Source organism: Nelumbo lutea, chromosome 5 (genome assembly GCF_056320005.1).
Source record: "Nelumbo lutea isolate HS-2025 chromosome 5, American lotus-T2T, whole genome shotgun sequence".
Classification (NCBI taxonomy): Eukaryota; Viridiplantae; Streptophyta; class Magnoliopsida; order Proteales; family Nelumbonaceae; genus Nelumbo; species Nelumbo lutea.
This window is the reverse complement of record NC_142688.1, coordinates 57,551,962-57,579,470: the sequence shown is the minus strand read 5'-3', so window position 1 is coordinate 57,579,470 and position 27,509 is coordinate 57,551,962. Positions and strand designations below refer to the sequence as shown.

Below are 27,509 nucleotides of genomic sequence, written 5' to 3'. Positions count from 1 at the left end.
CTGGATTCAAAAGTTAGGTTTTCAGTAAAATTTGCATACCAGTATACTAATAGCAAATACTATGCTCTCTTTATAAAAAGGGCTATATCCCTAACGGCTCAAAAATTATGGAAGAAAACGTGGGCAATCAAGGTTCCTTCAAAGATGAAATATTTCATTAGGAAATGTTGTCATAACAGCATTGTTGTAAATCAGGTCATGCACAAAAGAAGCATTAGAGAGGATGATCTATGTAAAATGTAAGGGAAAGAACTAGAAAGTATTTGTTCATGCTCTTTTCCTTTGTGAGCATGCCACGGTCACTTGGTTTGGTACGTAGTAGCCTAAATGTTTTAGTGGATAAATTTGACTCTTTTAACTCCTTTGCAGATTTGTGGGCTTGGTGGCTGAGCCAGGAACCCATCCTGAAATCCTCAGATGATGGAACTAGCAATTTTTGTTTTGTGATACAATTGGAAAGTTAGGAATGGTTTTGTGTTTGAAGAATTTGTTCCTAATCCTTATGCTACTTTATTCCTTGTTCACAGGTAGATGATGGAAGTGAGGAAAGTCTCCCCTCCAAAATGAATTGCATGTTCCCAGTCTAATCAGCTAGATGAGAGGAGTATTTTGGATTTTTGGGTTAGTACTTCTCGTTTCAAAGCTATAACTGGCGGAAGCTTCTGTGATTCTGGTTCTAGTGGTTTTGGGTTTTGGATTGCTAATGGTGTGGGTGATTTTGTGTATGAAAAGTTTGGGCCTTGTAAAAGCTATTTCTTTGCCGAGACTCTAGCTATCTTTGATTGTGATCCTGCTGTTTTGCCTCTGTTGCATGATTTGTATGCTTTGACAAGAGTTAGCTTCAATTTGAGACGGAGGATGAATCATCCCCCATCTCTGTTGAAAAGTGGCTGGTTTGTCTTCTACAGATAACGTGGAAGTTAAAAAGCCTCCGTAACAGGTTTTTGCGTTGTGTGTTTGTCTCTGTGGCATGTTTTCTTGGAATTCTTTCGCCCTAGTTTTAGTTTTCTTTCTTTATTTCTGTTTGATGCTGTTTTATTTCTTGTATTCCTGTTTCTTTCTGTTGTTGTAATGAAAAGAAAAAAAAGTACGAGATATCCCCAATGTGCAACTGAATGAATGGGACCAACAGGTGTCATGGTCAGTAGAGATCCGAAAACACTTTATCAAACTCTCACTATGTGTTTGGAACCCTGGGCTTTTTTTCATTCAATGTTTGTATTTTATTTGGTTGCAAAACCGAAAAAAGATAATAATTGCAACCGTTTATCACAACTACACACCACTAGCCACCACATTAGCATAACAGTGAAAAAAAATTTAACCATAGCGGGAAGCTTTCAAAAATAACTTCCCTAAATGGTAGGCATGCATGGAAACAAAAGTCAACTTTTACTTTTCTTGATACATATGGTCAAGAGCATGAGAGGGAAAAATATTGAAGTGGCACCTATGTAGCAGCATTTATTGAAAAAAAGTCCACGCTTCCAAACACATACTAAACTTGAAAAGTCCTCCATGAACACGAAAAACAGGAGAGATTGATCTTTCATATTCCTCTGCCCTAATGAATTTTGAGTGATTTGTAAATGTAAATTGCTGAATCAGCGATGCTGCAAAAGTAGATATATAATTGGAGTTTGCCTACCTATCAAAATGAGATCACATCTCCGCCCCACAAGGAGCCACCACACAACACATCCCTATCATGCATTGGGAATATCTCCCAATGATGACATCATTGTGAGTGGTATTATCATCGGGAGATCTTCCCAAAACACAGCGGGAATGTGAATTCTATCAAAAGAAAATAGCTAGAATTAATTTATCTCTTTTCTTTCCTATTGGATTCTTTGCTTACACTTTGGGGAACAAAAGTACTACTCTCTATCGGAATTAGTTTCTTTAGGGAAAAAAGATTAGAACTTCGACATTTGACAGCACAAGAAAAGTATTAAAGTGGATGCTTTGCCTTGCTTCGATAAAAAGAAGATTCCTTGCCTTCACTTTGGTTTTGATGAAGGGAAAATTACACAATTTGGCCCTTAATTGCTTAATTTCCTGCTTTTGTCCTGTTAGATTCAGGCAAAAGTTGGTTGCGTGCATACTAAACATGTAGATAAACTAGGTTGGAGTATATCCTTGTGGAGTGTCTCTGAATACAACATTTTCTGTTCAGTGAGCACTGTGTTGAACATTTGGAGGCCAAAGGCAGAGAGATTGAATCCACTGAGGAGGTGATTTTGTTGTTTAGACTTTAGAGTAACAATGGAGGTACGCTGACAAATCTCCAATAAAGACTCTCTCTGGCCTTCTCTTTATTTATTTATTTTTTCTATTTCCTTGATATTTATATCCATTTATCATACATTGATTCTATCTAGTACTCCAAGTCTCCTTGTAAGTTATTGAGAACTTCTCAAAATCTTATCAAAGGACTGATTATGATGAATTTTGTGACTTTAAGAATCACATTCAAGTTTGGATTTATGAAATTTGTTAGAATCAATTCCGGAAAGAATAATATTTTGCTAAGAAGTCATTCACCAACCAGAGAATTTTTTGGAGCAAAACTATAACCAAATATAGTTTTGCCGTTTCACTTACAAAGTGAAACATGGAGTACTCATTAATTAATTTGGTTCCATAGCAGAACCTAGAACCTACCTTATCGTGGTTGGTTGTTTTTGAAACCGGAACCTACCCAATGAACATTGGTTCCAGGATTGGTTCTGGCCTTGGCATACTAGGGTCTACCTAGGGAACATGTTCTTTCGTCACGCTCCCCTTTAAAAAATGAAACATGTTCTTTAAAATCTTAATTAATTTTGGGTAAAACCTATCCATTTGCTCAACCCTAGGGGAGAGACCATTAGCCCAAGCCTAATTGATACTACCACATTCTTGGTAAAATTGTGAGAGCCAAAGAATTGTACCCATAAGGGGATTTGGTAGATACTACTATTGTGGATCAAACCTGTTTAGGTCTTGATTTATACAACCTTAAATCATATTTGGCATTTGGTTAATTATTGGTCTCTTTAGTGAAATGCTTTTTCTCTTAATAATGCTGACCTGATGTTTTAACTTTTAAATCTTCAGCTTAGAATATTGTCCCTAAACATGGAATGAGAGTCACCAATTCCTCTATCCAATTGGTTTTTGAGTGATTTCTCAAGGTGATTTGCTAAATCAACTGATGTGGCAAAATGAGAAATATAATTGGAATTTTCTTCTTTAGGAGGCGTTCTACAATATGAATGTTTTTGTTTTCACTTATTTTTGGAGTCACTTCATCAGTGAAAAAAATGTTCAACTTTGTTTTTCTTTTCAAAGGGAAAAACAAGTTGGTTTTGTTTCAAAAAACAACACATGCTTTTGGAACCATCGAAATAATAGATTTTAAAACAAAAACAAATTTTTTAATATAAAAATTATATGATTTACGGAACATGATAATATGATATTATCATATTTTTTACCAGAAATTCAAGATCATGTTTTTGGTTTCAGTCATGAAAACAAAAATCACATACACATAGTAGGGCACATTAACAATTTGTTTCCAAAGCAGATGGTTTTGATTTAGTTTGGAACTAGCAACAAGAAAAATGATTCACATTGTAGAACGCCCCTTACTGTTATATTGGATTCTTTACTTTCATTTTTCCATAATAGAAGTACTACATTTAAATATCTTCAGGGCTAAACTAAAACATTGAGACTTCTAACTATAGAAGAAAAGTATTAAATTGAATACTTTTTCCTTTCCTTTATCTATATCTATATCCATTTCAACTTAACTATAATTTTACATTCATTAGATATATTTATATTAAATTATAATAATAAAAAATAATTACATTGAAATGAAGATATTCAATGATACATTATCAGTCCAAATAATGCACTTCAACTTAAAAGATAATTAATTAATAAATTTATATTTGAAGATGAATATTATTTAATTCAACTCTCATTAAAGTGCTACTTGAATTGTGATTAAATGAACTTGACATAATCCAAAAAATGCTTGAATTGGACTCAAATGAATAACGTTTAATTGGAAATGTCATAAATTTCCTTTCTCAAATTTTCTTAATAAAACACATGCATAGCATGAGTCCCGACTAGTTTGTGTGTATATATATATACACACAAACTAGTGTTTTCCTAATAATTTTCTCTTTTCATTATTCAGTGATAATTGTGTTGGATATCTAGAAGCTAAGGCAAAGAGATTGAAGAAGTTATTGTAACGATTGTTGATTGTGTTGATTTTGAGAATTGAGAGAAGCCAATAAGGTACACTATAAGTCTAAACAGTCTCCTTATCTTTCATGTTTATCTCCTTGATATCTTTATCTATATCTATATTTGTGCTAGTAGAAATATATAGTTTCTCTATCTCCTCTTATCCTTGTGCAAAAAAATTATGACATAAATACAATGACATTAGCATTTTGTTTATTACGCATTAACAGAAATTATTATGATGAATTTAAACACTAAGTATCATATTTAAGTTTGAATTTATTCCAATCCCTTTCCTAGGCTCATTCTTCAATTAAATCTAGGAATTAGTTCCACGTGTAGGTACATGGTGGTCAGTAAGACCATTAGAGTATAGAAGATGTCAAACCAATACTATACGAATGCCTACAATGAACCTTGAACCCATCACATGATTGTGATGAGTTCATCACAAGATCCACGATTGCAATGAACTCATACCCGGACAGGCCTAAATGAACTTCGTCTAACACTAATCAACTCATACCCGGACAGGCCTAAATGAACTTCGTCTAACACTAATCTACGATAAAGCTAAGACACACGCAGGTTCGCAATGAACCCGACACCATTATAGAATCATAGAATCACGATAAATCGGGAATAAATGCCAGATACACGTGTCTCTTTAAGTTATGCATGTGCGTTCAATAAAAGTATGCCCGCCAAATGATGACATCACACATGCCACATCAGTATAACAGGGTCACATACAAAGAGAATTCAAAAGTGATAGGATTCTCTCACAATGATCCTTTAATAAGATCTCCTTCCCTAACCGGAAAGATCGTTTTTCCTAACAGAAAATAACTCCATCCTTGATTGTCTTAACTCTCTCTATAAAAGAGAGAGCAATTCTTCCCCAAGGGGAGACATATATAGCCTGGACCTGGGTTTCTCACAATGGGACTCTCCCCTCTCTCCTCTCTTCTCCTCTCTTCTCCACCTCTTCTCTCATCCCTGTCACCATCTCCAGACCTTCGGAGACAAACTGACTACCAGGAGTCTACCGTGAAAACACCATGAATAGATTAAAATATAATAATTTTTTTCTTAGAACTCATTCTTCAACCAATAATTATTCAAATTAGAATTGAAACAAAATATAGCATTTCCATTTACCTAAGAAAGTGAGACATGGAGTACCTACTAATTAGAATGTTTTCAATTTTTTAAGTCCTACTACTTTGTTGAATACACAAAGACACTCTACCCCATCCCTTTACCTAATCAAATATAGCAGGGCACCCCACCCCATAGTCAAGACACTCTACCCCATCCCCGCCTCATCCCTAGTGTCACGAGGGTTCAGGGCAAGGTAACCACTCCTCAATGTCGGGCGAGTTCAGGGGCAATGCACCCCACTCCTCATCAAGGATGGGCAATCCTCAAATTTCCCTGCCCGTCCTCAATATTGGTGGGGGGTTCAAGTAGAGGTGTAAATTGGGTCATGCTAGGTTAGTATGACATGACCCACATGCGGCCCACACAAAGTGCGAATTGTGTCATGCTGGCCCACGAGGCATCTCGGGTTGTGCCTCCCTCCTTCTTGGATAACTTGGGGGGATGGTTTGTCATGGTCCACGACCCATGTCGTGCCACGGGTCGGGTTGGTCCATGGGTTGGGCCTTGGGCCAGGCCGTGCCGCACACCAAGCCAAGCTCAAGGCAAGGCACCCACTACTCGTCCAAGGTTTTTAAAATTGGCCCGAATGGGGACCTGTTCTTGGGTCGAATGGTTTAACTGTTCAATCCAAACGGATGACCCACTCTGACAAAAAAATAAAAATTAGAAAAACAAATAAAAGGCTAAAAACTATTGTCTAGGTTGATGGTTCGACCACCCAGGTCAGTGGTTCGCTAACCAAATAAAACAGTTTTTGGACAAAAGGTGGTTTTGAGGTGAAACGGTGTCCGGCTCCCAATTTTTAAATTTTTATATTTTTTTTGCATCTTATCTAATTTTGAATTTTGTGATTTAACTGTAGGAAAATAGATTGACCCATTTGACCTAAAATGGTTTGATTTCTTACCACCACCTAGATGAAAACACTATCTTTTCAAGTAGATTTAAAAATGGAAACCATCATAGCTTCTTCTACAAACAAAAGTACTTGTTGGCTCGTCCTTCCCTAAAAAAAATCTATTCAGAACAAAAATAAGTGAAGACAAATAATAAGAAAGGAAATCCTAAAAGCCCTCCACCATGTTGTTGTTCAAAGAAAAACACTTGAAGCTCTCTTGGTTGCCAAAAAAAAAAAAAAAAAACAAAAATAGGAAGACAAAATGAAAAAAAATCTAAAACCCTAAAATCCCAAAAGACCTAAATACCCTTCATTGTGTTGCTTCTAACAAAACCCTAGAAACTCTCATCCATGATACTGCTTGCAAATGCGCATATCCCAAAAGGCCAAAAATTGAAACCAAGAAGAATAACTCTAAAAAGCCCTAAATCGAGGTTGATGTTGCTCACTCGAGTATTTTAAAATTGAGATAAAGACCAACATGCAGAATAGAAAATGACATCCATGGTAAAACAAATTAAAACCTAAGATAAAGAGAGGTTGAGAAGAAGAAAGTGTAGAAGAAATATAGTGGAAAGGTAGAATTGACCATGGAGAGAAGGGAAAGGAGTAGAGAACAAAGAGAGAGAGAGAGAGAGAGAGAGAGAGAGAGAGAGAGAGAGAGAGAGAGAAATACATCTAGATGTTATCCAAGATCCAATAAGGCAATAAGGCTTAATTCTTTTTGGGTTCAGCCTTGAATTATATTTTGCTAGGTGTCACAACTCCTCTACAGTGTTCTATAATTGACTATATAAAAGAAACCACTTTTACATCTAGTTATCATTAGTTCAATTCTTCAGGTCAAAGAGGTCAACCTATGATGCCATAATTAAATAATAAAAATATAAAATTAGAAAAAAAACATAAAAAAATAGAGAAAATACCAAAAATTCATAGAGTATGTAAATGGTTTGGTGGTAAAATGAACCCAAAATTCTTACTAGGTGATAAGTTAATTGTCTAACCTGCTGGTTTGATTGTTGGTTAGAAATATTGATCCTTTAAGCTCTATATAGCTCCCCTAAATTTTGTGTTTTTCAGAATTTGTAGAAAACAGAAAAACATTAGCAATTGGGCTATTTAAATTCACCTGCAACTAATTTCAGTTTTCTTTATATTAAAAGCTAAAACTAATTACTTCCTTATAAAATATGGGGAATGTTTGACCCCAATCTGTGTATTACATAGGTTACTTCTAATTCATATTTGACATAGAGAAAGATTGGGTTCATGCTAGCCGGTTGAATATAAAGAAGGGAGTAGGGAGGCGAGAGAATGATAACCTATTTGCTTTATGCACATGGAGTGTTTCCTAATAGACTTTTCTATTCATTATTCAGTGAACATTGTGTTGGAAATCTTGAAGCCAAGGCAAAGGGATTGAAGAGGTGATTGTATCAAGTGTTGATTGCATTGTTGAGACTTGAGAGAAGCCAACAAAGGTATGCTAATGAATCTAAATACTCTCTACTTGTAATAGGAGACTTTTATTACGTTGTTGATTGCATTGTTGAGACTTTTATTTGGATATTTTTCAGAGAAGGTGTTAAAAGTTATAGGGTTTCATTTGTATTGTTCTGAAACTATTGGGGACTTATAGATATTTATAAGAGCAATAGGAGGCTTTGTATAATTCTGATAGAATTAGATGTTCTACTTATTTAAGTCATTGGTTATCAATGATTAGAGTTGAGTGAGGATGGACGATTTGTTGTAAGATTGCAGAGAGTTCAGTTGTGTATCTCTTATTATTTTTAGTGTATATCTTTCCCTCTCTTCCAATGGACGTAAGCTACCAACTTTAACCACCCTAAACCTTGTGGCGTGTTCTTTTTTTGGATTTTGAGAGGGTGGAAAGTTGGTAATTGAGATTTTGGTTCTCATTGACCAAGAATCCTATATTTCTCTTTTCAGATTTATGTGGGGACTAGAGAAAGTTTATTTTCCTGGGTACCACTTACCCGGGTAAGTGATACCCATCTCCTAGGTGGATATATAACTTTTTCACTTAGGGGGAAATTTCCAACACTTGAACGGGACAAAAAAGTCCCTTTCAATAATGGATTTTTATGGCTAAAATGGTCATTACCTTATTTACATGAGAAATTAAAGAACATGGATAAATGCGGTTACTCTGGTAAGTGTTTCCTAGGAAAAACTTATCCAAGTAACTGCATTTACCTAGTTAAGTAACTATTCAAAAAGTGAACAGGGACTTCATGTTTTCTTTTTCTTTTTCTTTTTTTTTTCTTTTCTTCTTAGGTTGCATTTGGTAGCATAAAGTGGGCCCCTATGCATGGAGAAATAAAGTATTTTCTAGATGTCCAAGGTCATTTGGTAGCTCCTGTTCATGTAGAAAATTCCATTGCCCTCTCCAAGTGTCAAGCTACCTCCGGTTGCATTCGAGAGCTCCTCTTAAATTTTCTTTTTTTCTTCTTATTCATTGTTGGTAAACAAAGGAATCCATGAACAGAGATTGTTGGTTATCTTTCGCTCTTCCCTGTAAGAAAAGAAAAATAAAAAGAAGGGAAGAGGAGAGAGAGAGAGAGAGTGAGTGAGAGAGAGAGAGGGGAAAAATGGGAATAATGGCAGTTTGGTGACTGATTTGGTTGCACTAAATCCAAGGGAAAAAGAAGAAACAAGAACGATAACAAGAAGAAAGGAAGAAAGAATGAATGAAAGAAAGAAAGAAAGGAAATAATGAGAGTAAAGGAAATGGGGGCATTTGTGGATTATTTGTTGTTTTGGAGAATCGTAGTGGCCACTCGTAAGGTAAGAGATGGGGGAGGTTGTAAGGTGTGCTCCTTTAAAAAAAGGCCAAAAAGAGAAAACATTGTTCTCCAACTAAATTGTGCCCCTTATAAAATTAATCAAATTTGATTGCTCCCCTATATTCTATTTTCTCCCAACTGAGTTAATTACGTTTTTCTTGCTTGAATTTTCTCCCAACTTAATCTGTATATATAGCACAAGTCATTTCTCACCAATGTATGTAGTTGTAAGTTTGTTTCTTCTTACCTCAGTGATTTCTCGCTGCCTTTCCCAGATGGTAGCTATGGGTACAAGGCTTCGGACCTTCAATTAGCTTCCAACCAAGTTTTGAAATTGACCTCTGAGCTCAGGCCCAACCTCCAACTCCCAAAATAGTTTGGGTGGGAGAATGTAAACTATTCTGTCCATCTGAAATGCTAGCATACCTAGGTCCCACCAGAGCCTTACAAAGTACAAATTCAATTACCTAACCGTTGGGCATGGGCCCCACCTTAGCCGGAATCAGCTCCAATCCGCTCATTGAAATTTCTCAGGTCATCTTCAATGTCTACGAACTCTCTGCATGTTCTTGGAACCTTCTCTCGCTTAGCTCCTCGATGTTTCTCCCTACGCAGTTGAATCTTTTTCCTATGGTGGGAGAGCAAGATTCTAAAACCTCCCTTCTAATCTCCTTCCATAGTTTCCCCTCGACTCTTTGCCTTCCTACCTCTTCCGTCCTCCCTTTGCTAACGTACTTGGACCCTACGTCGCATTCAAGTGGTTTGCATCAATGGCCATTAGTTTAGACATCCGAAGTCCCTTTCCTTCTAGCATCTCTGGTCCCTCTACCACCACCCTTACCATGAAAACCTCTCCCTGAATCTCCATCGATACCACTTTCTAAATTTTTCTATCTCAAGTTTAAGGGATTTACATCCACGAAACCGCCCAACATGTTACCCAATTCCTTAAACAAATTCCAACTCCACGCAAACAGGGGAAGGCCAAATTAAGATACCTTCCACTTCAGACACCCGCCAGAGATTTTCCCCTTTTCCAAATCAGAGCTACATCTGTTGAAAGGATTTTTCATCCAAGACATGTCAATGGGCTCGAACTCACTAGTTTCACTACTTCCTTTGAATCCAGAAAAAGAAAGTAGAACCTTCCCCAGACTATTCTTCTCACCGCTCCTCGAACATTTCCTCTTCCAGGGTTTCTCACTCACTTCTCTATTTCTTCGACAAACTTGCACACTCAAGACCCTTCTTGCACCTTTCATTTTGACACAGTCTCATCCCTACTTTCATTGTCATCAACTGAGCTTCTCCATCTTCTGAAAAGCCTAACTCCATCGGAAATGTTACATTTTCAACCCTACCAAACATAGTATACTGTCACGATCTAACTACTCCCGTTGGTTAAGTCATGTGGCACTCACGTTGGCCCTCCAAGCAAGTCAGTCAAACTGCATGCTCAAGACACTTCTTGCTAGGTTGCTCAAGTGCTAAGGACACACACACCAAAACACACAAGGGCGCACTAAGTATTGTAAGAGGAAAATATTGTATTACATTAGAAGAAAGCTTACAACTCAGAGTGCTCTTACATCTTGGACGCCTCCTACAACTTGGATGCTTATTACAAATGAAGGAGGAGACCCCTATATATACACTAACCCCCTCTAGGAATCCTCTAGAAACTATGTACACTTGGCATCATATAGAAGCACCTCTAGAACATTCTACCATCTACACTCTTCTAGGGGATGCCTTCTCCATAAGATACAAGAACACTCTAGAGGAAGTCTAGATTGCTCCCAACCCCTTTAGGTTGTTCGACACAAACTCGGATTGCTCCACAAGGTTCTAGAGAGTTCCACCAACATCTAAACCCTTCTAGACACATGAAGAACACTTCAGAACACCTCAGGAATATGCAGAATTGGCTAGAAGCCTCAAGAAACATCTAGAAAACCTCTAGCCCAGCAACCCATTGTGCCACCCCATGACATTCTCCCCCACCTGATTGTGCAATGCCCTCATTGCACTCAATCCCATTGCCTGATCAAGTCCTCGTGGCCGGCCACAATCAAGTCGTCCACTCGTACATACGATGCTTTTGATGTATGAAACCCTTTCCACTTAACTGCCTACTGCACCCATGGAGTTACCATAGGAAAAATAGTCATGGTCTCAGTGATAATCTCCTTAGGTTCCTTACCCTTTGGATATGTAGCCTTCATAGCTGCTATAGCCGCCCATTTTCTCCAATCTTAATCAGTTGTCTGGCCCCTGCCAGTGTCCTTGCCTCATCGGCCTTTGCTTTGGCTTAGGCCTACATACACGACTTTGTCCTTGCCTTTGACCTACTTGTCGTGTTGTACTGCCCTAGGTTGCTTGTCCACCCATGGACTAAATTGGCCCCCATGGCCTTGCCCCATGCCCAGTTGTAGGGCTGATAACCTCTTCATTGTTTCACATGCCCCATCCACCAAAGGTAGAATGCATGAGGCCCCTACCTCCATGATGCACAATACCCACACATAAGGAATGGGCATAGCCCGTACATTGTTGAAGAAGTCCATACCTAATATCATTTAGTAGTCATCCATTGGCACTATGGTCATATCTATGGCACCTTGCCATTTCCCTAATGGGATGATCATCCTTGAGAATTGCCCTCTATTTCACATGCTTGGGAATTAATGCCTTGGTCATGCCCGTGCTCTTTGTGACCTCTAAGCCCAAGCACTTTGCCTCCCCAATTGAGACAAAGTTGTAAGTCACCCCTGTGTCGATCATGGCCTAGGTCTTCTCACAATTGATCAACACCTACACATGCATCAGCCTTGACCCTGTCGTGGTATTGGCTGCACCTTAGCCGGCCCCTCTAGCCTTTTAACACTACAAAGTAAGTGCAATGGCCAAATCTTGGCCACCTCAAGGCCGTCTTCCTTTTGTCCCATCTGTGCCACTAGTGCACTAAGTGCCCTTCATTGTGGACAATCACGGACATAGTGGTCCCCTTCACAAATGAAGCAACTCAGCTTTACCTTACCCTTGTCCCTAGACTTAAGTGGATTGGTCTTGCTGTCCCACGCTTTGGTCTGGGCCCTCTTGCCCTAGTAATCACTCTACATGCCCTGACCGCCTATGGATGTGGTCATCTCCCCCACCTATGTCATGGCCACCCCTTGCAAACTTGGGCTCCATTGAGCTATCCATGGCAGTGGCTAGATCCTACACCCCACAGCATTCTTGCTTAATTTCTTGCCATGGTTGAAGTTCTTCCATGAAGTTGAACAACAACTCCTTGTCCGCCATGTTGGGTATCTCAAGCATGAGTGTGGGGAACTCCCGTACATACTCCCTAATTGGCCTAGTATGCTTCAACTTCCACAAGTTGTGCCACGCCAAGTACTCTATGTTCTCCGGATAGAATTGGCATTTGATGTCCCATTTGACCTCATCCCATGTGTCAATGTGACACTGCCCCTTATCCATGTCTGCGTAGTGCCACTTCCACCACAAGACAATTGTATCAATTAAGTACCTAGTGGCAGCGCGTACCTTGACCTACTCATCCCTTATGTGCATGAGTTCAAAGTACTGGTCCACATGCCATAGGAAGTTGTCCAAAGCCCATGCACCCCTGGAACCATTGATGTGAGGTGGCTTAAGTGCCATTACCTTTGGCACGTCCTGTAGAATCCCCACCTCGTCTTATGCTAACAACTTTATGTAGAGGACCATGCCTGCCTTTAGCTCATCCACATTTATTTGGACCTTGGCCAAGCTTCCCATTAGCTTGGCTTCTAGCCCTTTCCATTCTTTGTCTTCCCCATGCTTGGCAAGACCTACGACCTCTTCCATGGTTGCCTTGAGCTCCACCAGCCTACCCTCTAGGCCATTAACTCAACTACCCATGTCTATGAATTTGTCTTGCATGTCTCATGGCAAGCTCTGAGCTTACCATCCTAGCCTCCAAGGTAGCAAGGATGTCCCTTGACGCTTCTGTTGTTTTCTTGGAGTGGCCCTTCACTTGCTCATGTGTCTTGTTATTGTTGAGTCTGTTCGACATCATGTCCATGCACAAGCTCCCACACACCCCTAACAAAGTTTCTCTCGTACCACTTGTCACAATCTGACTACTCCAATTGGCCAAGTCATGTGGCACTCACTTGGCCCTCTAAGCAAGTCAGCCAAACTACACACCCAAGACCCTTATTGCTAGATTCCTTAAGTGCTAAGGACACACACCAAGGCACACAAGAGCACATCAAGTATTGTAAGAGGAAGAGATTGTATTGCACTAGAAGAGAGCTAGCAACTTAAAGAGCACACAAGAGCACACCACTTGAATGAAAATTTACTTCTTTTTTATTGATGTTCTTTTACATCTTATTGTCAATGTAAATATTTATCAGAAAATGTGTTTTCTGTCATTTGTCAATGCATAAATATAACGTTGCCAAACAAAGGCAAAAGTGAAACTGAGTGCAAATTTACCGTGAACTAGGATTTACACTCCACTTGTGTTGCTTCCAAATGCACCCTAATGGAAAAACAAAACTGACAAGAACCCTAAAAGACCTAAATACCCTCCATTGTGTTGCTTCTAAGAAAAACCCTAGAAACTTCCGTCCATGATACTGCTAGAAAAAACACAAAACCCAAAAGGCCAAAGATTGAAACCAGGAAGAATAACTGATCTAAAAATCCTTAAGTGAGGTTGGGGTTGCTCCCTCGAGGATTTTCAAATAGAGATAAAACCAACATGCAGAATAGAAAATCACACCCATGGTAAGACTTAAAAACTAAGATAAAGAGAGGTGGAGAAGAAGATAGTGTAGAAGAAATACGGTGGAAAGGTAGAGTTGACCATGGATAGAAGGAAAAGGTGTAGAGAAAAGAGAAATAGAGAGAGAGAGAGAGAGAGAGAGAGAGAGAGAGAGAGATGAAGTTCCTCAAACACAAGTTGTAAAAGTAGTTAAAATTCATCGATTAAAACACTATACTTAAAAAAAATCATCGATTAAAAAGCTTAGAACATGAGATAGTGCCCAAGCTATTCTTGCGCGTGGGGGGTTTCTATCTACTTGCACGAGTAACTCCAAATTCTCAACTTAGATGCCTTATATTCCATTTTAAGGATGTATATTAGATTAGATAATACAAATATATAAATTAGTGGAAAACATAAAATTTAGAGAGAAAAATGAAAATATAATACATCTACTGCATGTGGGGGGAGGTTTCTCTCTCCTCACTATTGTGCCTTAAAGGTCCTCACAAAATTTTGCTAGATTTTTGGCTTTTGAAAAATGAAAATATAGCACATAAATACAATGAGATTAAAATAGATGTTCAATCCACCATGGAAAATTAAAGGTAGAGCGCTAATTAAAATGTTGTCAACTTTTTAACTCTTAAGTCCCACTTCTCCATAAAGTTATGTTTGGTTTGAAGGAAAAAAATAGGGAAAGGAAAGGAAAGTTAGAGAAACCTTCACAAATCTTGTATAAATTTTCCTACCTTTATTAAAAGGGAAGAGTTTTAAACAAGGTTTTAAGTGAAGTGGTTTGCCCAAGATCCAAACTAGTATAATATCCACATTTAATGGGTGTTAGGTTAATATAATGATTAAACCCAAAATGGATTGGATATGGAAATCAGATTTGTTCCCCACAAAATTGGTCCTCACACCTACCTAGCTCACAACCCTTGCAATTGTGCATTGGAAATATCTACCCATGGATATATAGAAACATACAAGTATCAAGATATTCCCAATGTACAGCTGCAAAAGCTATAATGTGGGTATGAGGACCCATTTTGTGAGGGGTAAATCTGAACTCTTTGATGTGTTTTCTTATGATGTGGCTAAACAAGAAAGACATAGGTGACACTTCAAGTGAGCAGCAATGGACACATGGCAATAAATGGGTTGTTGACTTTTAAGAAGCCTAATAGGGGTTAAGCCATAACTTAAATAAAGGAAAAAGACGCAAAACTACCCCTACAAAATAACCCCCTTCTCTTCTATAAGAATTGATAGCTTATTACTTATTAGGGGTGCCAACTAAAATATTACACAAAATCCTTTAGAATGTGCCCCGTTCACAAGTTGTCCCTTAGGAGGAACAAAAGTACCTTCAAACAATCCCTCCAAAAGATAACTTTATTTACAAAAATGCCCAAGAGACCAAAACCCAACAGAGGGTGCACCCAACTTCCCCTCATTACAAATACTCAAAACAGAAAGTTCTAGTCATATTACTAAAAACAAACAAATTCAAAAAAATACTTCTGTTTTTTCTTTTTTCTTTTTTTTCTTTTTGTGCTCATCATTCCCGTCGAGTTAACAAGAGCTTGACTCTATGGAAGCAACAAACTTAGCAACATTACATATGTATTCATTCAGCATCATAAGCTCTTTTTCACTAATCCAAGAGTTTCTCAATTGTTGGTTTTCCCTCTACTTGACTAAGAATCTAAATAGGCCCTATTTCGAGTGTTGTTGACTAAAACATATTCTATACTTTCTAGTCACTAAAATTCATTAGATGTGTTGGACTTCTGTGCTTCTCTCTAATCAACCATTGCTATTGCTTGTAGATTTATTTGATAATCAAAAAGGCCTAGTAGCACTTAAAATGGGCCAATCTTTTTCTACTTTATCTTTTGGTATGTCCTAATAGGAAATCGCTCAACTCATAAATAAACCATGACTACAGTGCCCTCATGAAATTCCTTCATCCAATGATACTTATCCTTAATTAGCATCTTTCTACTTTTGAAGGGGGTGCTCTTACTGTCATAAATTCTCTGTTAGGAGGTCTTAAAGGGTACTCCTTGGCATATGAAATGCCATGTTGCTAATTGCAGGGTTTTGTTCATTAGAATTTCCTCATAATTCAATGCAGTTCACCAAAAGAGCCGAGAACCTTGTGGTACACTTACTAGCTAGAAAAGCACTAACATTATCGTCAATCTATACCTGGTTTTGCTAGCTGTTCTAGAATTTCTGCATCAAGATTTCCTAAATCATTGTACACTGAGTATTTCTAGTTAATTATCATGCCATTTGGCATAAAAAAAAAAAAAAAAAAAAACTTCGCATGGGTCCCTTCTAGTTACAAAAATGCATACATCCTATATAAATACAATAAGATTTGCATTTTGTACCACTTCTCATTGGAATGTGAAACGTTGAGAGTCCATTAAACTGTAGTCAATTTTTTAATTCATGTCCCACTATCTCCTCCAATCTCTCCTCAGTCTTCTCTCAATTTTTTTTAGACATAAGGGATATCATTCATCTCAGTTTTGAATATTAGAACATACAATGGAACTAAATTAGAGATTTAGGACAATTCAACCAAGTAGTAATTGTAGTACAATAAATGGAAATCCTTGCCAATTTATATCCAACCCTATTAAAATTCCTCTTAACATGACAAATTGAGAAAGAAGATAGGCATTGAAGAATCCCCCGACAATCAACAATTATAGTGCTTATACACCATGGTGGTGAAAGAAAGTCCAACAATAGGAGGTTGACAATTTGTTCACATTGCCTTCAAAAGGCACTCGATTCAACTACAAATCCATAGCAAATTTTATTCCATGGAAAAAATCCCACACTTCCACTTGTTAATGATCTTAAGCCCATTACTTAAGTTGTATCTTAGTTATATCAATTGAAAGTCAATTTGGCCTGAATAATGTATGGTGTGGAAGCCACAAATATTTCATATTGGTGCTTAAGGGTTTAGCCCATGCATAGAAGCATGTGGGCTGAATTCATTAGGTAAATCTAATGAACCCTTAAGCTAATCAAATTGGGCACAATATGGGTCCAACACACAAATGTAAGTGATACTTAGTTTCAATCATCCTATGAAGCATAAGGATAATGTGTTAATATAAGATAAAAGCCTATAAGGTTTTAGCCCTAAATGGTCTTTTTCTCTTAACCTCTCAATCCAAAATATTCAAATACTACTTCTAAGGAATGACTCCTTTCTAACTATTAAATGTAGTGCCACACCCTCTAATTAGATGGATCATAGGATTGAAAACTGTTTGCAAGATTTTCATAAAATAACTTATTACAAATATAAATACATTTTTCAAGATGATTTCAAAAGACATTAAAATCCACTGTCATCATTTTTAGGTTTACATCAGAGAGAATGTAAATGTAAATATTCTCTTGGTTTGACAAAGGGGTCAATCCTATCATAGTGATCATCCACTCAAGTAGTATCCTAAATTTCTTAAACATACCCAAGTATTTAACCCTTAGAGGATTTTAGTAGTTGGCAAAACAATAGTAGCCCAATCTAAAGTCTAATGCAATATCTTTATCCAATCTGGTTTAAGTGCAACTTTCTAGTTTTGTCCATTTGTCTCTAAGGTTTAAGGCATAATTAGAAGTTGGTCCTCAATTCCTCATTCATTGTTTTTTTTTTTATTTATTTATATATATATAAACACCCACTAATATAATTGTACCTTGGATCTAACCCTACCAATTGAGACAAGTACTCCACCAATTCGATATTATATCAGTATCAATAATGTTAAGATAAACTCACTAAATTTATTTGTTGAGAACATTCTAAACTAACATAGGCCTAAAAAGTGTTTAACTCAAGGTGTAAAACATAAAAAAACATACCAACCACAAACATGAAATAATAATTATTTGACTTGATTAATCATAAAACTCAGAATACATTAATTTGATTGGAACTAAAGGAATACATTGTCTAATAGGAACATCTCTAACAAGTTTGTATGACCTTAATAGATGGCATTATCAACTTGCATCCAATTACCATATGACCTTGATGTGGTGGTGGATGGAGTTCTTAAATGGCATGTCAATGGGGAAAGCACTAAAGGATTGGGATGGATTAGGATGAAAGAGAGATAAGGGATTATTGGAGTGAAATGAAGATTAAGTGATTCTTTATTTATTAAAGAATCACAAGAACCACTTGAATGGCTTAAAATATCTCGAATCAAAAATAGCTTGAATGCCTTGAACCTAGAATGCCTCAAAGGGGAATCTTACCTAATTATATTTGAGTCATTTTCTACTTTGGATGTGGTTTCTCCTATGATTTAGAATGTAGTGTGGATTGGATTTCTTCTATTGCAAATATTTGGTGGAAAAATATGGCATGATTCATCATTTTTTTGCCCATAATGTTCAAGAAGTTTAGGTGGTGAGGATAACAATAACCATTTCCCCCATCTTTACCTTATCTTGAGTATAATATGGAATGAGAGCTATTGATTGTGGAAAGTTTTTTAATTTAAATTTTGTAAGGCTAAAATGGTCATTTCCATACATTATGGAATGAGGATATTTTAGTGATCAAACTGTTTAGGTATTGCCCAAATAGAATAACCTTTTAAAACAATGAATACAAACTTGAAAGAATGAAAGGCTATACATGTGTGCTATGCAATGTGCAACAGATAATTGAACAATCAAATAAGTAAAGATGAACAAACAAAGTAAATGATTGTTGAAAAGTAAAGCACACAAAGATTTATAGGGGTTTAGCCAAACCCTATCCTACCTTTTCTCCTCAAGAAATCTCTTGAGAATTTCTACTAATAGTGACTTTTGGATGCTAGCAAAACCTTACAACCAATACAGCTTCTAGGTGCCTACAAGACCTAACTAGTGAAACATTTGAATGTCAACCAAACCTGAACAGTAGACTTACGAGTGCCAAACAGTGGTGAATACACATATACAATAGATGTAGCAACATAAAGAAGAAATACAAAGTAAATTTCTCTTAACAGGTTGACAGAAATAAGTACGATGCAAACTATATTTGATGCAAGAGTATGCACAATACAATAGGTTCAAACTCTTGAAGAGATTCAAGAAAACTCTGGGAAAATAATTAAGCAAAAAGATTACTTAGTTTTTCTCACACTAGAATTGGTTTAACTCAAAGATCTCTTCAATAAAAATTCTTGCTCATAAATGCTATCTTTCATTTAGAAAATATTCATCAATCAAGTTATTTTTAGTTTTCAATCCAAAACCACTATTTTATAGTGACAGAGAGCATATTACCATAATAGATCATTGAAAAGGGATTTACCTATACTTGGAAATGTTTAGATATATTCTCAACAAGATTAAAGGCTTACCCAAAGAGGAAATAGACTTTATGCCTTTAAATGGTCAATTTTTTCTTCAAGTAGTTGACTATCATGACTTATTAGTCAACTACCACTTGTAGAGAGAAATCTTTTTTCTCTAGAAGTCAACTGATTACTAACTTATGCCCACCCGATCTTGATTATGGAAATAGTTGACTATAGATTTTATAGTTGACTATCTAATAGTGTCTAGGCAACACTAGCCTCGACTGTTATAAGTAGTCAACTATGAGTTTATAGGTGGTCAACTATTCACTATTTACAACCTTAAAAGCTTTGAGATTCTGATTTCAACGGCCTTGAAATTAATTTTTTGAGCTTACATACAGAGATCAAGACAAAATGAATCTGAGAACACCTATGAACTTGAAACAATACTAGCAATCAGTCTCTAAGGTTAGGTCAATTGAATTTAGTGAAGCTCAATCCCATAGAGTGCATCTCATGCAAATAATTTACATCAAGTCCTAAAAACTAACACGCAATGTACGTCATTGGAACTTGGTGCTTTTTTCTTTTCAGCTCTAAGGTTAAAGGCTCACTCAAAGAGGAAATAGATGTTATGCCTTCAAATGGTAAAATTTTTCTTCAAGTAGTAGATTATCACTTGTAGAGAGAAATCATTTTTCTCTGGAAGTCGACTGATTACTAACTTATGCTTGGGCAACCTTGGCTGTGAGAAATAGTTGACTATAGATTTTCTGTAGTTGACTATCGAATAGTGTCTAGGTAACACTAGCCTTGGCTGTTATAGGTAGTCAACTATTCACTATTCACAACCTAAAAAACTTTGAGATATTGATTCCAATGTCCTAGAAATTATTTTTTCAAGCTTCCAAACATAGATCAAGTCGAAGAATGAATTCGAGAACACCTAAGAAGTAGAGCTAATACTAGCCACCGGTCTCTAAGGTAAGGTGATTCGAATTTAGTCAAGTTGAACCCCATAGAATGCATCTCATGCAAATAATTTACATCAAGTCCTAAAAACTGACACACAATGTAGATCACTGGAACTTGATATTTTTTTTTTCTTTTCAACTCTTGGAAGCATCCTTCTTCTTTGGAGAATAGCAGATTAATTGATAAACACCCAATGCATTTCATTCAAGCTTGGATTCTTCATAGCAATTTTTAGCTCAATAGCTACGACTTGATTTGACTATTCTATGAATTATGTGTTTTACGTTTTGACTATTCTATGAATGAAACAACTTGATTTGAAATGGAAAAATCCTTGCTAGTTTGATGGTAAATGGTCAAGTTTCGAGACTAGGATTCATGGTACAAGTGTTTTTGAAGGCAATTGTGATGCTTGGTTGTGTTTTGTTGATAGATTAGTATTTCTTAAGTTAAATATGGGAGGATTTAGTTTACAGTAATTTTTGTTTTTTGGCACAACAATATCTATACAAGAAGGTTGGAGAAATTTTCACATAAACCTTATAGTAATAATGCAATTGAATGAATAGGCAAAACTGTGCCCCAGAATGAAATTGTCAATTCCTTTTTATATATTGTTAATGAAATTCTGGAAAAAAGATTAAAATGAGTTCATTTCCAATTTCACTTGCAGCAATTTCGTCAGATAAGGCCATGGAATTTGTATCATCCGTCGTACTAGAAATTGGAAAATGCTTGCTGGGACCAGTGTTTGAAGCAGTTGGGCAGCATGTTAATTATGTGTTTAAGGTCAAGGCAAACATTGAGCAGCTCACGAAGCAAGTCGGTGAACTGGAGAAAACCAAAGAATCTGTTGAAAACTTGAAAAGGGAAGCAGAGAAGAAAGGAGAAGACATCAAGGAAAATGTTATGAAATGGCTTGAAGAAGTGAAGTCTGTTATAAATGAAACAAATATTTTCATTGGTAATGCTATGGAAAATGGTAGTTGCTTTAAGGGCTTGTATCCTAACTGTGGCTCGCGCTACCAAGTAAGAAAGCAGGGGAGAAGATGAACCACGTTAAAGAGCTTCAACAAAGCGGCAGGTTTGATGTTGTATCTGATCCAGCTCCTCCTCTTGGTATAGAATTCATGTGTCACAGAGATTTTCAGATGTTTAAATCGAGAGAGTCAGCAAAAGAGGAAATCAAAGAGGCATTGAAAGATGAAAATGTCCATGTCATTGGGGTTTATGGGATGGGAGGTGTGGGCAAAACAACTCTGGTGGCGGAAATTGGCAAACAAGTGAAGAAAGATAAGCTTTTTGACAAGGTTGTGATGGATGTGGTGTCCCAAGATCCAAACATGAAACAGATTCAAGGTGAGATTGCAAGGATGTTACCCTTAGAATTTGAAGAAAAAGAAGATGTACTGGAAAGATCACAGAAGCTATCAAGAAAGTTGCAAAACGAGAAGAGTATTCTTATTATCTTGGATGATATGTGGAAAAACTTAGATTTGAAGGCATTGGGGATCCCTTTGGATTGGGATGACCACAACCAGAGGGAGAGGAGGGGGTGCTGCAAAATCCTACTCACAACCCGAAGCAAAGATGTATGCGATGTGATGGTGGAGAGGAACGCAATTATTCGCCTTGACATCTTATCAGAAGAGGAAGCTTGGGGTTTGTTTAAAAGGAAAGTGGGTGATGGGGTGGAACAGGGAGATTTTCATAATGTGGCAAGGGAGGTGGTTAAGGAGTGCAAGGGTTTGCCTGTAGCAATTGTAACAGTTGCTGGAGCACTAAGACACAAGAAAGATTTACAAGAATGGAAGGATGCATTGGAGGGACTTAAAAGGGTTGAACCTCAGTCTGTGCAGGGAATGGACCAACAAGTGTACACATGTGTGAGATGGAGTTACGATTATCTGGACGATGTGGAAACCCAACGCTTCTTCTTGTATTGTTGTCTATTTCCCGAGGATTGTGAGATCGAAATCGAGCAAATGATGTGGTATTGTTTTGGAGCGGGAGTATTTGAAAATGTTGTAACAATTGAAGATGCAAGACGCAAAACCCGTAGGATTGTGAATAAGCTCAAAGCGTCTTCTCTGTTGTTGCAAGGAGAGAGCCAGGATTTCATCAAAATGCATGATATAGTTCGTGATGTGGCCATCTCAATCGTATCACCGCGTGTTGCTGTTGGTAATAGATCTCATCATGATGAACTATTCATGGTCAGAGCTGGTAAAGGAATGACGGAGTGGTCAAGAATGGAATCCGGCATTACCAAAGCTGCAGCAGGTTACACAGCCATCTCGTTGATGAATAATGATATAGAAAAGCTACCTGCAGCTGATGGATTATTGGAATCATCATCTTCAGGGCGGCTAAAGGACTTTGTTGTTGCAAAAGGATCTTGTTTCAGAATTGGAAATTCCAAATACTTTCTTTGGAGGGGTGATCAAATCACTTACAACACTGGATCTGAGTAATAATTATATCATTGGTCCCAGCAGCATATCATCGATCCAGTGCTTGAAAAATCTCCGTACGTTAAATCTACAAGGATGCACACGGTTACAACAAGAGATATCTGTACTTGGATCTTTGAAGCAACTTGTGATTCTCAGACTAAGTGGCTGTTATCTCGAAAGGTTGCTGCCAGATATGGCACGGTTGACCAATCTAAGGCTGCTGGATTTATCAGACAATATAGGTCTGATTATACCACCCAATGTGATATCAAGCTGGTCCCATCTGGAAGAACTATACCTGTTTGAGAGCTTTTGCGAGTGGGAGCAGGTGCAAGGAATCACAACGGGAGAAGAGCAGAAAGCAGTAGCTAGTTTGGCAGAGTTGAAATCATTGCAAGGCCTCACCACTCTAAAGGTAGAGGTAAAAAATTCTTCCAAAAGTTTGCCAGATGGTTTTGTTTTCCAAGACCTGAAAAGATTTGGTATAGTGATGCATGGTGATGATGCCAAAGTTACAATGAATTATTATGGTGGTGATTGGATGCTTGGCATTTTAGATTATTATAGAACAAACGGCCCAGTAAATTGGTTAAGTTTCAAAAACCTGCCAGCCCAAACAATCAAAGTTGTATGTTCCAATCAATTACAAAGAACACAGGTATTGCAATTGTATGGAGGAATTAGATGATAAGATGGGGTTTAATTGTTTGGAGTTTCTTACTATATGCAGATGCAATGTGGTGGAATATCTCTGGCCCACTCATCCCATTTCGGTCCTTGCAAATTTTCACAGCTAGCTGTCTTCACTAATTTGGAGAAATTACATATTGAATCCATGCAAGTCCTCAGAGGAATAGTATGTCCTGCAGCTGACCCACTCCCACTTGAGTCCTTGGCCAAACTTAAGCATTTACATGTGCGTGAATGCCCTGGGTTACTCAGTATTGTCACCCCCAACTTACACTACAGCTTACAAAATTGACAAGCATATGGAGTGGCTCCCCTCAGCTTCCCGTGAATTTTCCTGCCCTAAATGCCCTTGACCTGGATGGTTGCCAAAGTTTGAGAAGCATCTTTTCATGCCCAAGTTTAAAATGGCTTTCCTCATATCAAGGTGCTCCCAATATAGAGACTCTTTACCTAAATGATTGCTCCAGTCTGGAAGAGATATTCCACTTTGAAGGGATCCTTTATGATGATCATCATCAAGGACAAGCAGCAGCTCCAATTGTGCTCGATTATGGTTTATTAAAATGCTTGAAATTGAGTTATCTACCGAAATTGACAAGCATATGGAGTGGCTCCCCTCAGCTTCTCGTGAATTTTCCTGCCCTAAATACCCTTGTCGTAAAAGGTTGCCAAGGTTTGAAAAGCATCTTTTCAGTTGCCATGATTCCAAGCCTTGCACAACTTGAACGTCTTGAAATTTGGGAATGTAAAAAATTAGAGGAAATTATTGCCAAGGGCAAGGAGGATGAAGCTGAATTATGTACTACTCATCATGATCCACCCCAGTTGCAGTTGCAGTTGGTAGGCCTTAAATGCCTTGGTCTCCGTTCATGCCCCAAAATCAAATGCCTTGGTCTCTCATCTCAAGTTGCGTCAAAATTGGAAATACTTGTGATAGAAGATTGCCCTCTGCTAGAGGAAATTGTTGAGAAAGAGGAGGGCATCCTCAAGGATGTAATATTATTCCCAAATGTAACAACCTTAACAGTGAGCTATTGCCCTAGGCTGTTGAGAACTCCCTTTGGCTTTGCTATTCCATCCCTTTTTCAAGCTCATCCTCTTTGTCTTATAGCCCCGTCTAACCTACGAAGGGTGACACTGGGTGGATTTCATGGATATAGAAAGATCTTCTCAGCCACCATAGCTCGTGCTCTTCTACAATTAGAAAGGCTCAAAGTGTATGATTGCAGTTCCGTGGAAGAAATTTTTGAGGATGCTGCGGATAAGATTGCAATAATATTCCCCAAATTGGAGAGGTTGGAATTTGAGTTTTTGCCATCCCTCACAAGAATCTATGGACATGACAGTAGTAGTGATCTTTTTCACTGTCCCTTGTTGATGTATATGGAAATATGTGAATGTCCAAAGCTGCTGCATTTCCCCTTTCAACGTCAAAGCGTTCCCCATCTACAGGAGTTCCGAATTGTGTCATATGGGCTGACAAAGGAAGAATTACGCAACAAGTATGGGAAAGAGATGTTAGAATTTGGACATCCACCACTTGGACTGTAAGTGCCCTAGTAAAATCGACAACAATTTATATATGTTTATATTCTGTCTGTGATAATTAATAATTATATAATTAAAGTAGGTACACAATCGAGAACAATTGTGTACATTTTCAGAACATGTCAAGAAAGTGCCCTACTCCATGTGATTATGAATGGGTTCAATTGAAAGGACCATTTGTAATGGGTTCAATTGTAATTTTTTCTTCTAAACTTCATAATAGAACCCAAAGCCAAGACTACTTTACATAATTGAATGGAACTCTTTTGCATCATGCTGCTGATATATTTTTTTTCTTAGGTATTCAAAAGAGGATTTGGACCTTGATGAATGGAAACCGATTCCTTGTGAAATTGTGGATGATAAGGAGGTATTGTGATTTAATTTTATGCTGTATGTGCTTCTGGTTCTCTATATAGGTCAGTATTAATTTGAAATATATGATTTTAATAACATGATTGTACTTAATGATTTTCATGACTTCTCCATGGTATATATTTATGTCAGTACAGTCCAATGAAGCTTTGCAATCACAACCAGACCTGCAGCCACCAGGGAAGGAGAAGATGCTTCCATCTTCAAGCGTGCGTTAGAAGCTCACTCACGGGGGATCCAACCATGATTTATAATTTATTTTCTATCTCAGGTAACAATATCTGACTTTTTCACTGGAATCAATTGTATTACATTGTTAGAACTACAATTTATTAGCTCTGTTCAGTAATTATATAATACACCACTTCCATATATGGACCATTTTTCAGTCAGAACTAGCATTACCACGCACTTGATCAAGAAAAGAATCACACATTAGGGGTTGGGTGGGTTATAATTAATATGCCCATATTCAAATTTTACAAGGGATAAATCTAAGGGTATGGACATGGTAAATGGTTTTGAGGCCCTATCCAAATAACTGCATTTATCAAGTCAGGTTTGAGCTCGAGGTGGGCATTTTTGAGAATGCCCAAGCCCAACCCCTTTAAAAACTCATTAAATAATTAGCTTTTTACTTCATCACACAATTGTCTATCACATAGAAGAAGCAAAATCCCAAATTAATTGCTTCATTCTACTTTTTTTTTTTTTTTTTTTGCATGCAGGACATTTCAATGCATCCAACAAGAATAATAAGGAAAAGAACAGAGGCAAAATTTCAATTCTTTTCATCATGTCAAACTGTGCTAGCAAGCAGGAATATTGCTTCTATTGTTATTCTAGTTTACTTTGAATTTCAACAATAAGTTATGGAAGAAAAGTTTGCATAAATCACACTTGCAATTCTTCCTTTATTTGCCAATAAAAAAAAAAAGACTTGTGATTGATTTTCATTTATTAACTCTATTTTTCGTGGGATTCCTTTCAAACTTTGAATACTATTATTGATGTGTCTTATACTACAAAATATGTTCGATCACAACAAATCTCCCAAATGCTTATCAAGCCAAATTTATACTTTTGTTTGATCAGGAAATGTGAGATTGCATTTTCCACTTACATATTTCTTTTTGCTGAAATTTTTAATTTGATATTGCAATTTTGGTGATGTTATATTAGTGTAAAATTTGCATGTTTCACATATTGTTTCATTCTTATTTTTCCAATATATTATTATAATAATGTCCATATCTTATTGGCATTCACCATGGGATGTCTACTCTTAAATATGAAACCTTATTACAAAAAAAAATATGATCAATCTCATCACTTATAGAATAATAATTAACCCAACCAGCCATTGCAGCCATACATCGATCAGGAATATCTTCCCATGACATGGGAGATATTCCCAATGTGAGGCTGCAGTGAGCTCTTGGTATAGAGTTGGTAGCAAACCCTACCCCTAGGAAGGGTATTAAACTGATAAATGGCACATTTCATCACTAGAAACTTGGTAGTTGAAAATGGATAGGGAGCTAATAACGGGCCGAGTTACTCTTGAGCCACTATCAATGGGCTAGACGTTGATTGACTTAAGCCCACTTCCATTAAGGGAGCTAATAGGGTGCATGTTTCTCCCTCCCTCCTCTCCTTTACCTCTCTCTCTCTCTCTTATTCTCTTTATCTCTATAGTTGCTTCTATGGTATTCAAAATTTATAGGAATGCAACATATAAGACAAAACTTTCCATATAATTGACTATATGGTATTCAAAAAATCGATTCCTCTTTGGTGGTGTAAAATCTTCAAAATTGTTGTTGAATGGTTCTCAGTCTTCACAAATGTATTGCCAAACCAGGAAATGATCTTTCCCACTGATTGGCTCCTTGATATGTACAATGACATAGCACTATTGCTTTGATCCTTCAAAAATATTTTCATGTCTTGGACCCAAGGAGTATAATTGGATGAGTTCAGATCTGCCCCACAACGTCCCATAGCACATTCCATTCATGTATTGGGAATATCTCCTGATGATGAACTCATCATTTTTTATACTATTATTGGGAGATGTTTCCAATATATGGTGGGAATATGCGGTGGCACGTTGTGGGGCGCAGAGGTGAAATTTGATTGGATCCATCAAGAACGGTTTGGATTGGTTGAAACTTCTAATTGGCCCATGATGCAAACCCACTTCTGACAATTATCAAAATATTT

At 37.3% G+C, this 27,509-nt stretch overlaps 1 pseudogene across 1 annotated transcript; it reads left to right on the top strand.

The window, feature by feature from the left end:
* Positions 1-398: 398 nt before the first annotated feature.
* On the top strand, positions 399-26,247 carry LOC148852589 (putative disease resistance protein At4g27220; annotated as a pseudogene). Its single transcript, XR_016099439.1, has 10 exons — positions 399-621; positions 2,180-2,274; positions 4,202-4,305; positions 7,699-7,800; positions 20,888-23,355; positions 23,401-23,526; positions 23,604-24,907; positions 25,209-25,278; positions 25,421-25,554; positions 26,012-26,247. The product of XR_016099439.1 is annotated as a putative disease resistance protein At4g27220 (transcript).
* The last annotated feature ends 1,262 nt before the right edge of the window (positions 26,248-27,509 follow it).